General features: G+C 35.5%; 1 long non-coding RNA gene across 2 annotated transcripts in view; it reads left to right on the forward strand.

The window, feature by feature from the left end:
* Window positions 1-16,672, forward strand: part of LOC115928673 — a 29,920-nt gene extending 13,248 nt beyond the window's left edge. The window contains exons 1-5 of one of the 2 annotated variants that reach the window (XR_004066159.1): window positions 2,812-2,885; window positions 3,748-3,816; window positions 12,693-12,807; window positions 14,882-15,042; window positions 15,960-16,672. This is a non-coding gene — a long non-coding RNA (uncharacterized LOC115928673). Of the gene's footprint in view, window positions 1-2,811; window positions 2,886-3,747; window positions 3,817-12,692; window positions 12,808-14,881; window positions 15,043-15,959 lie in introns of those variants that run through there. The other variant, XR_004066160.1, reaches the window with a different exon arrangement.
* Window positions 16,673-19,308: the final 2,636 nt, after the last annotated feature.

Below are 19,308 nucleotides of genomic sequence, written 5' to 3' on the forward strand. Positions count from 1 at the left end.
TATTCAAAAAACAAAATACAATTAAATGAATAAATTGAAGACTAAAGTAAATAAAATATTACATAATCAACAATTTGTTTGTAATTAACATAACATGAAATATGGGGGAACCAAAAAGAAGCAATGCTTGTCAAAAATATTTGGTTCCCAGGGGTAATTGTGTCTAATCAATGATTAAATGTCTGTTAGTGATTTTTCTTCTGCATCATGGATGACTGGTATTACTGACGCATTAATCCACTTACCATCCACTGTCATCCATGCTACATTACATCATCATGTACTGGTCTTAATCATATATTAATACACTTACCATCTACTGTCATCCCATGTTCCATTACATCATCAGGCCAAATATTTTTTAAAAACATGTTTAGCGTCCTGCTTTTTTGAAAAATAGGAAGGAGCAGGGCCCTTTTTTTTTTTTTTTCTTCTTCAAAATGGCCGCTCAAAATGGCCACTCAGTACATTTTCCCTGACAGTCGGGCTATTTTTCAAGATGGCCGCTGAAATTTTCTTCTTTTTTTTTAAATCAGTTTATTTTAGCAGTGTTTTTCATGTTTGTTATGTTTTTTTTTTTAATTCATATTTTTTTTAATTAAAAAAAAAAAAAACAGAGGGCAGCCCCCCCCCCCCCATAAAAGGAAGCAGGCGGGGACGCTAAACATGTATTTTTTTTAATGGCCTTATGTACTGGTAGGGTTCCCATGGCCCGCCTCTGCTGAAGATCGGGGAAATCCTGGAAAATGAGTTCCCTCTTGTCCAGTCAGGCTAGAGTTGTTTTTTTAAAGGTCAGGGGATTTGGAAAGAAGCACTCAAATTTGGTAATGTCAATCATACACTAAAAAAGTAGACAGTCCCTGTTATCTTGTCTCATACTGTATTCCTCCTACTCCCTCATTGAAAAGGTCTCAAACAGGAAATAGGCTGAAATTGTGGCATTTTAAATGATCCATCAGGAATAAATCAGAGAAAAATCAGGGAATTTTTTTTCTTCAAAAGTCGCAGGGAAGCCTGATTGCAGATGCTTTATCCAATAAGGTCTCTAGGTCAATTCATTCATTCATCAATGATCCTAATCCTAATCTGAAATCCCTTTGGCAAAATATATCATGGATCATTTGTTGCTAGAGCATTTGTCTGCTTTTAAATAATAAATTACTATGTTAAAACAGTATTGCCTTGATATTTTACCTACAATTTCTTTTAGATATAATATTCATATGTGTTTGTTTGATTCCTTGTGTCTCACATGTCATGTATTCTACTTTTCAATGTTAATAATACGATATCATTTACTCACTTTTGATTATTTTAATCTCATTTAATGTATAATACACTTCATCCTTCTTTTTGTATTTGTCAAGTCAGCTATATGTACCTGTGTGCATTTTGTTATGTTGAATATATCATATTGTATATTTATTTTTAAATTGCTTTACTTTTCATTGTAATTTTATGTTTTTAAAAGAGATTTGAAATAAACTGGATTGAACTGAATTAAATGATGAGTAAACACCTTTCTGGCTATGAGCGGATATTATGCTTTACTTTATATATTACTGAAACCATTGCATCAGAGAACTAATTGTTGTACTTTGATTAGATTTAGAACAGTAAAAAAAAAAGGTACAATATTCAATGTTTGGTAGGTCTTGATTGAAAGAATACCATAAAGGATAGATGAATACATTGTTGACTTTCTGCAAGAAGGCTCTTACTTCCATTGCCAATACACAGATCATTAGGGCCTTCTTGCAGGTAGCTGATGATGTATACCAATTCATTTACATGTAGGTCAGGCCTGATAAAAACCCGATTTAAATCGGTTTCCCGATATTTTTTTATTTTCCTGATTTTTTCTCAATTTTTTTTTTCTTCCCGATTTGAAAAAAAAAAAAAAAAAATTAACCAGATTTTTTCTCTTCTTCTTTCTTTTATCCTGATTTTACAGATTTCCCCGTTATTTTCTCTAATCTTCCCTATTTTGCCCCATTTTTTCCCAATTTTCTTGCTCGAAAGGGGGGAATGTTGTTAGATGCCATTTTTTCCCCGCGAATCCTCTTCTCTTTTTTTTACTCAAGGGGGGCGTGGTTGAGGGGAAAACAAAAAACCTTTTTTTTTTTTAGTGCTCACTATCACCCCTGGTAGGTGTCATATTTAGAACAAAATGTTATCTGTTTGGAACCAGAAGGGTATCTGTATCCAATGATTTAGAGTTAACGCCTTCTTGCCCTAAACACATGTTATCATGGATATTGATTCGCAATGCATTTTGTTATGCGATATCTGTTATTAATTTGATTTAGTCTTTATACCAAGGAGTAACTAACTCCATGATTGCACATGTTTTATTTTCTTCTTAGCACCTTCATATTCTTCTAATTTAAAGAGTTATAGAAAGGATGAATGAACATACTCATTGAAGTAAAAGCTACTTCACATAATAAAATGGTGGGCCTAAATATGCAAGTGTTGGACAAATAATGGGGCTAAAATTTTATTCAATCAGCTTCCTACCCTTCACAAAAGAAAATGGATTATGAGAGCAATTTTTTGTCAAAATCAGGAGCAATACATATTAAATGTTTTTCCCTGAAATTGAATTTACAAGATTGTCCAGTAAAGAACCTTTTTATTGGCATTTCTTTAGCACTAGGAAAGTAAAATCTTGCAAGAAGTAGACTCTGACAAATTATGCCTATCATAAGGTCCTGCAGCGGTTGAACAGAATATGAAATGCACATGTCCGGAATGCTCTTGATTTTGTTTTGTTTTGTTCTGTTCTGTCAAACTATGTACTGTTTGTTCTGCTTTTTAAACAGACGCGACTAAAATCATATCCCTTAGTCTCGATGAAACAACTCCTCTTTTAACAACACAGGGTGAGAGTACTGTGATTCTTTTGATGTATTTTATTTGCTACACAGTGAACACAGATTTTTACTATCAATTTTTTTCGATTGATTTTACATTGTCCTCTCCAAGTTTTTTTTAAAATGATGATGATTATTATGTTTTCTGCAATTGTTTATCTCCTTTTTCTAAAGATTCTCGAATGATCATACTTATACTTCTCCATTTCATATTTCATTTCTACTTATCCTTATAGAAACCTACAACAACAACACCATTAATAATATTATATTTATAATAACAATAATAATAATAGCAATAATAATTGCTTTACAAATAATGGTGACAATGATGATGATGATGATGATAATAATGATGATGGTGAAGATAAAAGCACCTCAAAATCTGAATTGCTTGTAAGAGAATTGTGAAGTGAAAATGCACCCAAAGATGCGAGTCAGGCTCACTTCCAAAATTCTCATACTTGTTCCTTTGACCTTTTTTTTAATATTTAGAAGAAAAAAAATTATTCAAATGATTTTATTTCTCATGCAAAACAAAATACAAGAATAATTATATCACAACAAATATGCAATGAAACGATAAATATTATTTTATTTTGTTATTATAAAATAATAAACTTGTTTTATTTTGTGTATTTAGTCATCTAATCATGCTGGGCCCTTGATGCAAATACACTGCAGTTTGAATACCGATAGTTAATTAAGGCAATTTCAATAGCATTGTCCATCACCTACTAGTATTGAAATGTGCTAACATGACAAGAAGGTATTGCGTAATCCAAACATGATTTCTATACAATCATGGGTCGGCATGCAATGATAACTTTTAACTGGTTCTCATTTTGTGTGATGCCTTTGGAACCTGAAGGCCTGATTGAGAACCCGACTACTACATGTGAGCCGGACTGTCCCAATTCATCTGGGCCTAATTCTGCTGGTGAGCGTCAATCTTGTAGCCTTGAATCTGTGATCATTACATTGTAACGTTAGCCTTCATGTTGTGAAAATTCTTCAAAAAAATGTTGTTTCATTCACTGTCATTCATCGTTTATTTATGGTGCTGGTTTCATGTACGTGAAATACAAATTACTCTCACATAATTAAGGGTTAAAGATAGGACCAGTTATGGTCATGCGATTGCATTGTGAAAGAAACGTTGTGGAATCGATCAGAAAAGGGTGATCATCTAGCATATAAGTATTGGTGTGTACTGCAAGGTTCTGGAATCATCAAAATGATAAGAAATTTGGCCCAGTCTTCGTAAAGTTACAAGCACTGTACACAGAAAGACGTTTATGAGACTACGCACACATGCGTTTATCTCTCACACACCAATAGATAAACTAATTTACCAAATATATCAATTAGTAGGTGGTTTCCCGGCAAAACTGTTGTTATGTATTAGTCAAAACATACTCTTTCACATGATTGGTAATAAGAGCTTCCATTTCATTTTTTGAAATTAGGGCGTTTCCAACACTGATCTTTACCTTTAAAGCAATCGCATGCATGCTTCATCCACACAATAGCTAGAAGAGCAACTGTGAAAAAAAACAAATCTCCACAACACGTAATTTTTGCACATTTTGTGAAGAGTACATGTAGTGCTCTAATTAAACCAGAATCTGTGGGACATGAAACTTTTTTGAATTATTAACCCGGAAGGATAAACCAGCTGTAAACATTTACAGTTTGGTCAGTGTGAGTTGTGATATTCCTCATTTCATGTCATGAATGTTTCACTAACCTGAGCCACTCACAAAAGCCCTGCAAGTTTCTGCATGGTTTTACAGTCGTCAGATTTTAAAAATTTGAAATGAAATAAAACTGACATAAAACTGCCTGAGCTACTCGCTTTCCTTCTTCTTAACAGGAATTTCATTTATATATATCTGTGATGGGATCTCTTTAGTTTGCTTTTTACATCACTCCTTTTCTTGTGTTATTTCTCTGCTTTGGATTTAAACTCTCATTGGTACATTGTCGATGTGCCTACTCTATGCATCTCAAATTGCATTCAATCAATTATTAATTTAACAAGAATAATTTCATCACCTCTACACTCACAATATACAAAGCAAGATATGTTTTACATGATATTTTATGCAATTACTTTATGATGCCACGTGATCTGTATTTTAGAGTGTTGAAAAGAACATGGAAATAGGAACAGACAGATTTATATATTTTTTAACAGTTTAAGTCATCATTGATAGGATGGAAACACAAATACCCACCTCCCTCAAAAAAATCATTTCCCTGAAAATGCAGGGAAGTTATTTCTAGAAGGATAATTCACAAGTCAAGATATGTTTTACATGATATTTTATGCAATTACTTTATGATGCCTCGTGATCTGTATTTTAGAGTGTTGAAAAGAACATGGAAATAGGAACAGACAGATTGATATATTTTTTAACAGTTTAAGTCATCATTAATAGGATGGAAACACAAATATCCAACTCCCCCCGAAAAAATCATTTCCCTGAAAATGCAGGGAAATTATTTCTAATAGGATAATTCCTTACAGGTTTCACAAGTCAACATATCTCATTTTATTAACTCACTTGGGTGGAAGGTGCAAGTGAGCTATGTTGAGCGCTTTTTGCCTGCGTCCATAAACTTTTTACAATTTTTACTTCTCTGGATTTTAACCAGACTTGGTAGGGATCGTCCTGAGGCAAGAGAGATCTAAGGTTGTTCAAATGGGGTATGTACCTCCTAGGGGGGTCAGGGGCAGCACCCACAAAGTTTGTCAGTGGCAGTAATTGGAAATTTTCTTTTTATACTTGAAAGTCCATGGATATATAGATTCTAACCAAAATTTGTAAGAATCACGTGCAGGAAAAGGATATCTTAAGTTGTTTAAAAGGGTTATATGCCCCATAGGGGGCTTGGGGCAGCATCCCCAAAGTGCCCCTATGGCAATAATTAGACATTTAAAAAACTTTGTCTTTAAAATTCATATATAGATTTTGACTTAACTTGATAGGATGCATTCATCAGACAGGGGGTATGAAATTGTTTTGAAGGGCTTCTGACCTTTCCAGGGTCAGTAGGATTGTAGCCTTTATAGGAATCATTTTATGAAGAAGGCCCAAATTTGTTTGAATGGGATACATGCCCGTACAGGGAACTTGGGAGCAGCACCCCAACATTGCCCTACTGTTCCAATATTCCTATGTTCCTGGTGTTAAGGGGAAGGGGGCTAGGTTGGGGGCTAGGTCCCGAGGCCCCTACTTTCATCGACTCCGGTGAGCGTAAGGTCCGTAGACCTCTTGTACATATCGTCCCTATTTTCACAAAGTGACGGTAGTGAATGATAATCCCATACGATTTGCGTGCGGATTTTCCTCACTATCGTCACTTCGTGAAAACAGGAACGATATATGCCATTTGAAGAAAAAAAGCAAATGAATTACAGTATACTTGATTAGGTTAAATGATCAGTTCAAGACAACTTTGTATTTTTGACTGTGAAGAATTATGAAATTTTCCACAAAGTATTGATTGATGCTTGTTTATTTCATGTAAATATGAGCAGTTCATTCATAATTCATATCATGCAATATGTTATATATTTATGTTATATTCTGAAATACATTTTGCAAATGTGAAGTATTCCTAAATTTTCTTCTTTTACTCAAGTCTCTTTAATGATACTTTCTCTTATCTTAGATTATGTTCAAATACTTTCATACTTTGCAGTCATATTCTTTTTTTGTTAGCTTCGGTAGTTGTGCCACAGAAGCAGTTTTCACATTCAACATAGTGTCTTAAAAAATGTTAATAGCTGATTTCAAAATATGAGTTTGCAAATATTCTGCATTTGATGTGTGTCACTTTCTAGTAATAACTTCCTTCTCTACTTCTTAAGTAAAAGGTTGAGATAGTAAAATAATGTTTCCAATGCCTTTACTAAATGTTTTTTTATACTAATCACTGCATCTAACACAACTATCTCATTGCTTATGGGAACTGCATGATCCCTGTGTTAAGCTTATAGGGAATAATAGAAGTTGGTATTCATTGGGTCAATACAGGCTTAGTATCTTGCACTTGCACCATACATGTTCATTTTTTCCATATTTTCAGATCTGAAAGGTTTGTATAATTTTATTTCTGTAATATTTGTGTTTTATTCTGAGATTCTGGACAGATAGTGGTACAATATATTTTGGAGTTTGAATTGCTTTTTTGCAAAGTATTACTTTATATTTCAAAAATTTGGTTTCCTTTCTCAGTCATTTGTTAATTAGTTATTTATCATTAGTCTTGATTAGTTACTATATCTGTTTGCTAATTTTGTGTACTTTGTCAATCTCAATCTTTTGTATTATGTGTCTTTGTTGTCTATTTACTGTGAGTCAATACAAACTACACACTTTTATATTTGCCTAGGTTTAAAGTTGGAGCTGCAACTATGAAATGATTTGACCTATGAATAATAGATCCACTCCTTCAGCATCTCATGGTACCATTCTTGTCAGGCAGATCTTCATGGCTGATTTAATTGTACTCAAGAAAAATCATTCATAAATTTGAATACTTTTATGAACTGGTTGATTTGGTGAATCAACATTTCCTCCTGCTACAATTGCTCAGGGCTTTATTTTGTCAAAAATATAGGATTATAGGGTTGGGGTGCAATTAAGTTTTAGGTAAGGTGTAGGAATATGTTTGAGATTAGGTGTAGGAATACGATTAAGGTTTTAGGTTAGGTGTAGGGATATGATTATGGTTTGAGGTTAGGTGCAGGGATATGATTAAAATTTTAGGTTAGGTGTAGGGATATGATTAAGGTTTTAGGTAAGGTGTAGGGATATGATTAAGGTTAGGTGTAGGGATATGATTAAGGTTTGAGGTTAAGTGTAGGAATACGATTAAGGTTTAAGGTTAGGTGTAGGGATATGATTAAGGTTTAAGGTTAGGTGTAGGGACATGATTAAGGTTAGGTGTAGGGATATGATTGAGGTTAGGTGTAGGAATACGATTAAGGTTTAAGGTTAGGTGTAGGGATATGATTAAGGTTTAAGGTTAGGTGTAGGGATATGATTAAGGTTTAAGGTTAGGTGTAGGGATATGATTAAGGTTAGGTGTAGGGATATGATTGAGGTTAGGTGTAGGAATACGATTAAGGTTAGGTGTAGGGATATGATTAAGGTTTAAGGTTAGGTGAAGGGATATGATTAAGGTTTAAGGTTAGGTGTAGGTATATGATTAAGGTTTAAGGTTAGGTGTAGGGATATGATTAAGGTTTAAGGTTAGGTGTAGGGATATGATTAAAGTTTAAGGTTAGGTGTAGGGATATGATTGAGGTTTGAGGTTAGGTGTAGGGATATGATTAAGGTTAAGTGTAGGGATATGATTGAGGTTAGGTGTAGGAATACGATTAAGGTTTAAGGTTAGGTGTAGGGATATGATTAAGGTTTAAGGTTAGGTGTAGGGACATGATTAAGGTTAGGTGTAGGGATATGATTGAGGTTAGGTGTAGGAATACGATTAAGGTTTAAGGTTAGGTGTAGGGATATGATTAAGGTTTAAGGTTAGGTGTAGGGATATGATTAAGGTTAGGTGTAGGGATATGATTGAGGTTAGGTGTAGGAATACGATTAAGGTTTAAGGTTAGGTGTAGGGATATGATTAAGGTTTAAGGTTAGGTGAAGGGATATGATTAAGGTTTAAGGTTAGGTGTAGGTATATGATTAAGGTTTAAGGTTAGGTGTAGGGATATGATTAAGGTTTAAGGTTAGGTGTAGGGATATGATTAAAGTTTAAGGTTAGGTGTAGGGATATGATTGAGGTTTGAGGTTAGGTGTAGGGATATGATTAAGGTTAAGTGTAGGGATATGATTGAGGTTAGGTGTAGGAATACGATTAAGGTTTAAGGTTAGGTGTAGGGATATGATTAAGGTTTAAGGTTAGGTGTAGGGATATGATTAAGGTTTAAGGTTAGGTGTAGGGATATGATTAAAGTTTAAGGTTAGGTGTAGGAATATGATTGAGGTTTGAGGTTAGGTGTAGGGATATGATTAAGGTTTAAGGTTAGGTGTAGGGATATGATTAAGGTTAAGTGTAGGGATATGATTGAGGTTAGGTGTAGGAATACGATTAAGGTTTAAGGTTAGGTGTAGGGATATGATTAAGGTTTAAGGTTAGGTGAAGGGATATGATTAAGGTTTAAGGTTAGGTGTAGGTATATGATTAAGGTTTAAGGTTAGGTGTAGGGATATGATTAAGGTTTAAGGTTAGGTGTAGGGATATGATTAAAGTTTAAGGTTAGGTGTAGGGATATGCTTGAGGTTAGGTGTAGGAATACGATTAAGGTTTAAGGTTAGGTGTAGGGATATGATTAAGGTTTAAGGTTAGGTGTGGGGATATGATTAAGGTTTAAGGTTAGGTGTAGGGATATGATTAAGGTTTAAGTTTAGGTGTAGGGATATGATTAAGGTTTAAGGTTAGGTGTAGGGATATGATTAAAGTTTAAGGTTAGGTGTAGGAATATGATTGAGGTTTGAGGTTAGGTGTAGTGATATGATTAAGGTTAGGTGTAGGGATATGATTAAGGTTTAAGGTTAGGTGTAGAGATATGATTGAGGTTAGGTGTGGGGATATGATTGAGGTTTTAGGTTCGGTGTAGGGATATGATTAAGGTTTTAGGTTAGGTGTAGGGATATGATTAAGGTTGAGGTTAGGTGTAGGGATATGATTTAGGTTTCAGGTTATAGGTGTAGGGATATGATTTAGGTTTGAGGTTAGGTGTAGGGATATGATTTAGGTTTCAGGTTATAGGTGTAGGGATATGATTAAGGTTTAAGTTTAGGTGTAGGGATATGATTAAGGTTGAGGTTAGGTGTAGGGATATGATTTAGGTTTCAGGTTATAGGTGTAGGGATATGATTAAGGTTTAAGTTTAGGTGTAGGGATATGATTAAGGTTTAAGGTTAGGTGTAGGGATATGATTAAAGTTTAAGGTTAGGTGTAGGAATATGATTGAGGTTTGAGGTTAGGTGTAGTGATATGATTAAGGTTAGGTGTAGGGATATGATTAAGGTTTAAGGTTAGGTGTAGAGATATGATTGAGGTTAGGTGTCAGGGTGCTACAAGAATTTTTTTCACCACTTGCCCTGTCGGGCAAGTGGGTTTTCAATTTACTTGCCCAAACAATATTTCCACTTGCCCAAAACTTTAAAGCGAAAAAGGACTCGAGGTTAAAGCATTTATTATCTCGTAATGATAAGTTAGTGTTTTAGATAGCAAATTAATGCACATACATGTACTAGGCCTGAGTCAATCCGTTTAACCGATGGTTATCCGACCGCATTCATCAAAACCGTTTGGCATTTCTTGCTCCGTTTAACCGTTATTTTTATACATTTTGGAATGTGCTAATAGCCGGTGATAAAGATAATCAAAGAAACCGCAGTGTAATGTTACACCCTGGCCGCTGCGCGCCAGCTTTCTGGCAGCAGTAATCTCCATGAATGAATTTGTAAACAATAAAACAACCAGCCCCCATATCTCTTTTCTCACCCTCTTTATTCCCTTCTCTCTGCAATGTGTTTATCGCTCATGTACCTTTTCTTATTACTGCACTCTCTCATGTCCCTGCATGCCTGGTCCATGCATGCTCTCTCAGTCACACACACATGTACACACAAACCTCCGGCGCCCAAATACACTGTACATACACACAGATAGAGAGCGCATGCTTATCACATGCACACATGTGGGCGTGGCTTCTTGACCTCCCACTGAACTGGGTACAGTGAAAGCACGCGCGGTCACCAACCTGTAATTTATGCTGGTATCAAACTCCACCCACATAGCTAGAGAACCTTCCTGATTGGTCACTAACTTGGATCAGCTCATTGCAGGGTGTGTCTTGGGTGTGTGTGATACACATTTCCACATAATTTCATATGGCAATGATACATGCAGGGAGCTCTCTCCCTGACCATGTGCAAACATTGCATTGCAAAGGCATATATAAACACGTCACAGATCAAGCTGTCTTCACAGAGTAACTTTGCAAGTTTGCAAGGTTAATCATGATATCAGATTCAGAGGAATAATAAGACATGTTTTATGTTAACTGTACTGAATAATAACCTAATATGTCAAAGAAAATGGTCAACAAAGGATGGTTGAAGGTTTAAAAAACGCATTTTATTGATTCTCCATAAATAATCAGATTCACATGAATCTCGGCAAGGTAGAATGGTTCAAGCAGGTTTAAGTTTTTAATATTCAGTCATGTAAAAAAGCATAATGACCCTGTTGTAAAAAATATGATACAAACATGTCATTAATGGTAGCCACATGTACCATGGTGCAACATCACATGTGTGTCTGTGCAAGCCGCTGTCATTTGGAAACGTAGGCTAATTTTCAGCTGTTAATAATTTGGGTCAACTCTTCCATCAAGAAACGTCATGTAAATATTAATGGGTAATCAACTATTTTAAATAAAGTACGGACATTTTTATTTCATCATTCACTGCTATAAATATCATGCCAAAATTTGTAAATTCTTACTAAATAATAATATTGAAGATATTTTACGATAAATCTCGGATAAGTATGCGAAAACTAGACTAAACAACGTCGCTAAAACCATGAAAACAAAACAACAACGGCTTATATTCTGGGGGTCTCGATACTATTATCAAAATGACTCGCTCGGTCGGATCTTGAGACCGCAGTAATAAATTGAAAACGAGACAAAAACATTCATCTGATTTATATGAGCAGCGAGTTTTAAATAATATGTTCACAATCATTAACAGTCATTATGAATAAATATCAAACATTTGACTTTTTGTACTTACTAGAAAATCCCTGTTGTTTGTTCCATTCCGATTCGCACGTGTTCATTTCCCTAGAATAATGACGTCATATTTGGCGTGATTCAACCAATCGGCAATCAGAGAATAGCAAAGGCCTGTCGGTGCGGCCTGCAGAGCTAGAGAGAGAGAGCGCGAATAAGCTCGCAGCTGGTACGATCGCGCTAGCTGTCTCTAGCTAGCTCACGGCCGGCCGTGCGTGGAGGCGGAGCGGCATTCATGGCTTGAAGTGACTGTTGCATGCGCGCTGAGCTAGCTGAGCTGGCTAGCTGTCTGTGAAGTTTTTTCGAAATCGGAACGATCGCTTTTTTGCTTCTGGATTTTGACGACGGGTAAGAAGTTGACGGGTGAATGGTAGAGTTCTTGGACACTAGGAAATTACTGTAAAAGTATCACTTGCCCGAATCGGGCAAGTGATAATTTGATTTACTTGCCCGACGGCTCAATTTGGTTGCCCCGGGACGTCGGGCAAGCGGGTTTGTCGCGCCCTGGGTGTGGGGATATGATTGAGGTTTTAGGTTCGGTGTAGGGATATGATTAAGGTTTTAGGTTAGGTGTAGGGATATGATTAAGGTTGAGGTTAGGTGTAGGGATATGATTTAGGTTTCAGGTTATAGGTGTAGGGATATGATTTAGGTTTGAGGTTAGGTGTAGGGATATGATTAAGGTTTTAGGTTATAGGTGTAGGGATATGATTAAGGTTTTAGGTTAGGTGTAGGGCTATGATTTAGGTTAGGTGTAGTGATATGGGTTTGAGGTTAGGTGTAGGGATATGATTAAGGTTAAGGGTCAGGGGGTGAATCTAGGAATCGGGGTTAGTGAATGAATTTACTGCAGAGCAATTGTCACAGAAGCAAGTGGCGTACAATCAGTTAATTGTTGTAAAGACACAATCTAAACTGATGTAATATTGTAGCCCAACCTTGACTGTTATTAACTCTTCTTTTTATCTCCATGATTGAAACAGGTCTGATTGCCGGTTGTGTATGTGGAGCTATCGTCCTCCTTGTCCTCCTTGCTATTTTGATCTGGTGGCTGTGGAAGAAACGCAAATGTTGTTTCGCGCCAGTAGGTGAAGGAAGGTAACTATCACATGCAACTTTATGTAACTATGTGTTTGGCAAATATAGATTAATGTCTACATTATACGTGACATGAAACTCTTAATGTTTCAAGAAATTCTTCCTGTATAGGATCCATTTATTTCACCATTGTTGGGTGTGGCAATTCTTGCTATTGCCAAATGCTATGCGAAATTTTCGGCCCGATTTAAAAATGTTAACCCCCCCCCCCCCTTGAATCCTGCGTACGCTACTGACAAGAGCAGACTGGTTAATGTCATCCTGTAGAACTAGGTAGCCATTGAGAAGAGATAGATTTATCTTCTAATATCAAACACCTTTCTGGCTCCTAAGAGATGATTCGTCGGCCGGGTGGCAGAAGGGCGTTAGCGCGCGAGCGACTCGAAAAACTACTTTTCGAATTATTCACATTTAAAGATTTGTTTTATACTTAAACTGCTTTCCATCCCGAAAATTGGTTTAAAACATTAAAGACTAATAGAAATGTTGTAGTAGAACACGGTCACAATTTTTCCTCGGAAAATAAGTCTGTTTTATAAAAGTTTAATGCGAGTTGGTGCTAATGCCCTTCTGCTTAAAGTTTCATTATTGACCTGAAATTTGAGCTAACGCCCTTCTGCCAGCCAGGCGACCATATGTCCATGAACATGTATGGTACAGCACCTTTGAAATGCCAAACAGACTGGTAAATGCACTTCATCCTAGTCTTCTTGTTATTTTTCTAATTACAAAGTTTTGATCAGTTCAATGTTTATCGATCTTTCTCAATCTGTTGTTACATGTTTTCACCTTTCGAACTTCATTCATAATCTTTACCGTACATTGAGCACGTAGTTTTTGTTTTGAAGTTAATATTTCTGATTATTTCACATCTAGGAAATAAATAATGTTATCAGTGAAATGTTTTTATGAATCTATGTTATCTTTATTGTATTTGCAGTCACTTTCATTTTACTTTCATTATATTCTTCTTCCTTTTCATATGTTTCATACAAATCTTTTCTATCCTGACATGCTACTGTTAGTCTTTTACTAACCTTATGTCAATTTTTTTAAATTTTTGTTATGCCTTTTATTGGCAGAGGTCAACTTATGAAATTCCAGGTATTGGCCTTGTTATCCGGTTATCTCAAGATCCACTAGAGATACAAGGCTTAAACTTGGTGATAGTAGGTATCACTATAGGAAGATGATCTGTTCAGAATTGAAGTTCAAAGTTCAAAGGTCAATTTCTGAAATTATAGGTATTGGCCTTGTTATCTCGATATCTCGAAAACCACAAGAGATATGCTACTTAAACTTTGTGATGGTATGTATCATCACAGGAAGACAATCTGATTTGATTTGGGGTTAATAGATCAAAGGTCACAGGTCAATTTATGAAATTCTAGATATAGCCTTGTTATCAGGATATCTCAAGATCCACTAGAGATACAAGGCTTAAATTTGGTGATAGTAGGTATCGTCGCTGTTTTCACGAAGTGACGGTAGTGAAAAAAAATGCATTCACTTTGCGTTACAATTTTCCTCACTACCGTCACTTCGTGAAAACAAGGACAGTATCACCATAGGAAGATGAGTTGTTCAGAATTGGAGTTCAAAGTTCAAAGGTCAGTTTCTGAAATTACAGGTATTGGCCTTGCTTTTGCGATATCTCGAGAACCACAAGAGATGGGCTTTTTGTTTTCATCGTGATATGTAACAAATAATTCCATCCATTCCTATACTGAATTTAGGACGGAGGAGTATTGGAGATGCAGTCGAATTTGTTTTGTTATGTTTTGTTTTTATATATATACACTTCTTAAGATAAATGGGGAGTATTTTGGGAGATGTATCATGGATAACTGACAATCTGTAATAAAACAGAAATTTAATAGAACGTGTCTCCAGAAGATATCACTCATTAAATCTTTAAACATTTCAAAATTAATTCCTTTAGAAGCATAATGTTTGAAATAGCAAATATAATTATAATAATTCAGATATAATGCCACATCACTATCACAGGCAAGTTCTGCACCAGGAAGAGAGATTATCAATTTCTGTTTGCTCCCTTTTTTTGTATTAATAGTGAAGCTGCTTTGCGTGATAATGAAGAGAAACAGGTGGAACTTCTGAAAATTGCGAAAAAAGGAACGGTCATACTCGCCCCCATAGAGGCACCACCTGCCTGGCCGGAGCAAGATGGCGTCCTGTCAACTTCACCTAATCCAAATACTGACAAAACCCCTGGTAAAAGCCCAATCTTTTGGCTTATTTAATTTTCTTTCTTTACACTTCATTTATTAGAACTAATTATACACATTTTCTATCAGTAATGATTTAACTTTCAGTCTTTTCATTGTTTTGATTTGTTTTTGCTACTGCTGTATTTTATTAACAAGTTTGTGCACAAGGTTATGTCTCTATTTCAATTCTTTAACTTGTTTCTGATGTGTTTTATCTTGTCTGAATAGCCAGTATTCTACTAAAATTTGAATATAATGCTGTATATACAAAGGAAATTAGACCAAGTTCCCCTTTGTTCACCATAAATTTAATCCCAGTGTTGAACTGATGTAGGAAATTCCAGCCATTGAATGTATCTCTAACCATTTTTCCCATCAAATTACTCATGGATGTTTTTGTCTTTAAACTCATAGCCTGCCATGAGGGTGCATGCACACTATTGTTATAGTGCTTTGTACATGCGAGCAAGCTATTGCTACGCTGCCATGTGCGTGCGTGCACACTTTCGTAGTAGCAGTTAATGTTCATGCTCATTGGACTGTGCTATGTGTTTTGCAGTCGCTATTCATAGAACTACACTGTATCGCGTTAATCAGATTATCTCAATATAAACTTGGCACTCCGTGATTTGGGGCTTGGCACAATGGGGATTAGCCCTGTGGCATGATAAGAGTTAAACACTATTTCAAATGATTACTATTAGATAGCAGAAGAAATGTATTATTTTATGTTTTCTTAGAAGATCTCGTGAGAATATCAGGATTATTGTAGAAAATGACATCACCAACAATATGTGTAGTAAATCCCTCCCCATGCGTTTTTTTCTCATCACATTCCCTCTTCTTTTGCTCCATTTTCTTTCCCCCATTTTCTTTCCTCTCTTGTCAATCTCCCCCCCCCCCCCCCTCCTCCCATCACAGGGGAGCTGTCCAAGGAAGAGGAGGCATTGCCCTCACCGACCACAGGGGGCAAACCGGACGGCGCTACATCCAAGAAAAAGAAGAAGAAGAAGAAAGGGAGCAGATCGAACAGGGTCAGTCCTGAACCCGACCAGATTCCTGCACTGTCGACAGGAGGAAATGATGGATAGCATTTGCAAATGCTCTCGTGCTTTCGTGACACATTCTGGCTGTGTATTTTGTTTCCTCCAGAACAGTCCACCACCAGCAGTACTTTGTAAGGCTGCTAGCTATAGCACGGACTCTTATTTTTGACTCTCACGAAAGTTCTTGTGACTTTGGGCAAGTGAGGATAAGCAGTGTCAGGTACACTGTATCGCCTCAGACTCAATCAAAGCCATATTACATGTAGACCGAAAGCTTCAGTCTCTGATATCGACGGTTGTTCCGCTGAGATTGCATCTGGCTCCTCTGACCGCCTCTGTGTATGGGGAATGTCAACAAATGTCAGTTTTATTAAAGAAATGACCCATATGAGACGTTATTTCTGTCTATATTACATGTAGTTTGCAGCACAGAAAACTTCTTTTGTGCACTTGAACTGCAGCAGATGTAGAGAAAAGGACAAGATGTGCAACGGTTGCATCGGATATCTCCCCCTTCCCTTTCCCCATTGATGGTCTATGAGGTGGAGATAGAGATTCAGGTGTACTGCAGAGAAGAGTGTCCAGGGGGAAAAAAACTTACAAAATTTCGGGGGCTACTTTTCAAGCTTGCTTGCATGAAAATAACACTCTTTAATTTGTTTTGCATTGAACTCTATGCAAATTTTTTTTGGGCTCTTTTATGACTTTCGGGGCTCTTTTGGGCATTTTGGGGGCTAATTTGCCCCGAGCCCCCATGTTTTTTTTTCCCTGATAGTGTCTCAGGACATTATTGTTCTATAGTTTACCGTCCAATGATCAGAGGAATGTCATGCTATCCCCATAAAGCCTGAACAATGTCTGCCATGTACTGCCGCGATGTGGCCCTCGATCATCACAGCCAATTTATGATAATTGTGCAAAGATGCTTCCAGCAAGTTTCAAGAGGAGATACTGTCCTTTGGACCCTATGACTTACCTCCAATGGTCAATGGAATGTTCCTACATAGTAATGACACATGTCTGCCTCAGCATATTGAAAATCTTGTCCAAGGATACTGCCACCAACACGTCATAAATGATTATTCTGTTTTATTTACTAATGTAAAGCGCTTTGAGCATATTTATGTAAAGGCATTATATAAATATCAATTGCATCGGCAATACTCTCCTTTGAACCTGTAACAACCTCCAGTGGAACATCCGTCAGCAGTGGTCAATGGAATTTCACCACTATCCCTTTATATCTTTAAAGGACAAGTGCACTCCATAAAAAAACTTACTTTCAATAGAAGCAGAAAAATCAGACAAACCAATCAAAAAAAAATTGAGCGAAATCGGATATCCAATAAGAAAGTTATGATTTTTAGAAAAAGTATGTAAAACTATGGAACAATGAAAAGCACAAGACAAATTGGGAACTCACTCGTCAGTCTGTGACGTCATGTCCTCACTATCCACTAATTATTTTCTTTATATTGGTAACATAAATTTTGCTATTTTCCCCCTAGGAATCTTATTTCTTCAGACCAGCATCCAAGTTAGAATGATAGTAATATGTCATTGTGTAGATGCACTAATATGAAATAATTTTTGTTGAGTTAAATCATGAAAAATGTGAATTTTGATAAACTATTTATGAATAGTATGTTGAATATTAATTTAAATTATTTGTATGCGCCTTGAGCATCTCTAGAGATGGATATGTTGCGCTTTATAAATATTGTTATTATTATTATATAAAAGTCAATAATTATGAATTTACAATATTAAGAAAATGGTATCAATTCTTCAAAGTTCACAAAAGATTTTGTGAAATGTCATGCACGCAATATCATACAAATCATATAAATTGAGCAAAGGTATGGGGGAATCAAGTTTTGGGGGATAAAAAGGGAAATTAATGGGATTAAACTATATAAAGCAATCAATAAATATTGACGACATGGCGTCACAAACTGATAATCAAATTGGCAATTTGTGTAGTGATTTTCATTGTTCCATAGTTGTACATACATTTTCAAAATATCATAACTTTCTTATTAGGTATCTGATTTTGCTCAAACTTTTTTTATTGGTTTGTCTGATTTTCTGCTTCTTTTGAAAGTAATTTATATTTGGAGTGGACTTGTACTTTAATGAAAATAAGGTTTAGTGTAGAATGTCTTCACTTCTATAACAAAATTGTTGTAAAAGACTCAAGAAATTTGTCTTTTTCTTTCTGTCTTTAAGACAAAATATATTGAAGCAGCTGCAATTGTATTCATGTTGTGCATTATGGTGTATATATATCTTTTGAGAGCTTGAGTGCAACCTCTGTATTAAAGATTCAGTCATATGAGCTGTAATCTGCTGATGTTTTATGTATCATTATTAATGTTCTGTGTCTTCGGTCCTGTTTTTGAATTGGCACTAAGTGAAGTGTATTGGGTGTGAAAGGGACAGAGTTTCATGTTTCATGTGGATATAATTTTCCTTCTGTTTTGCTATAAACACTGCATTGTAAATTGATTTATACAGTATATATGTTTACAAACAGAATGTTGATTTGTTACATAAAATTGTAAATTGATTTATACAGTATATATGTTTACAAACAGAATGATGATTTGTTACATAACATTGTAAATTGATTTATATGATATATATGTTTCCAAACAGAATATTGATTTGTTACATTACATTGTAAATTGATTTATATGTATATAAACAGAATATTGATGTACATCAATGAAGTTTAATAAATACAATACAATACATGTGTACAACATGATGAAGTTACACTACAGTAAGTTTAATTGGGTTTGTTTGAAAAGTGTTTCAGTTTGATTTGCACATTTTTATTGTACATTTTTATTGTACATGTAAATACAGTCCATGATTGTTTCAATTAAAGGTAATACAAAGTTTTGGTATGGGGTCATGAATTTGGTTTAAATGAAAATATTTGAAGCATATGCGATCCTACAATATTCAGTGATCGTTGTTCCGGTTGAAATCAAGTCTAAAGTTATGAAATTGTAAATAATAAACTCTTTATGTTGTATAGCTCCCTCTCGAGGTCAATATATTAATTTAGCTAAAAAAACAATGTTTCTTGACTTAAATCGACCGATTGGCTATTCCCATTTGGAAATTATATATCACAACTGCATATTCTGAGATTTTCATGGTCGCAACTACCATAGTACGGCCATAGGCGCTATTTGAAATTTATCAAAATTTAC

The sequence above is a fragment of the Strongylocentrotus purpuratus genome, unplaced genomic scaffold (assembly GCF_000002235.5).
Source record: "Strongylocentrotus purpuratus isolate Spur 01 unplaced genomic scaffold, Spur_5.0 spur5_scaffold_3, whole genome shotgun sequence".
Taxonomy (NCBI): domain Eukaryota; kingdom Metazoa; phylum Echinodermata; class Echinoidea; order Camarodonta; family Strongylocentrotidae; genus Strongylocentrotus; species Strongylocentrotus purpuratus.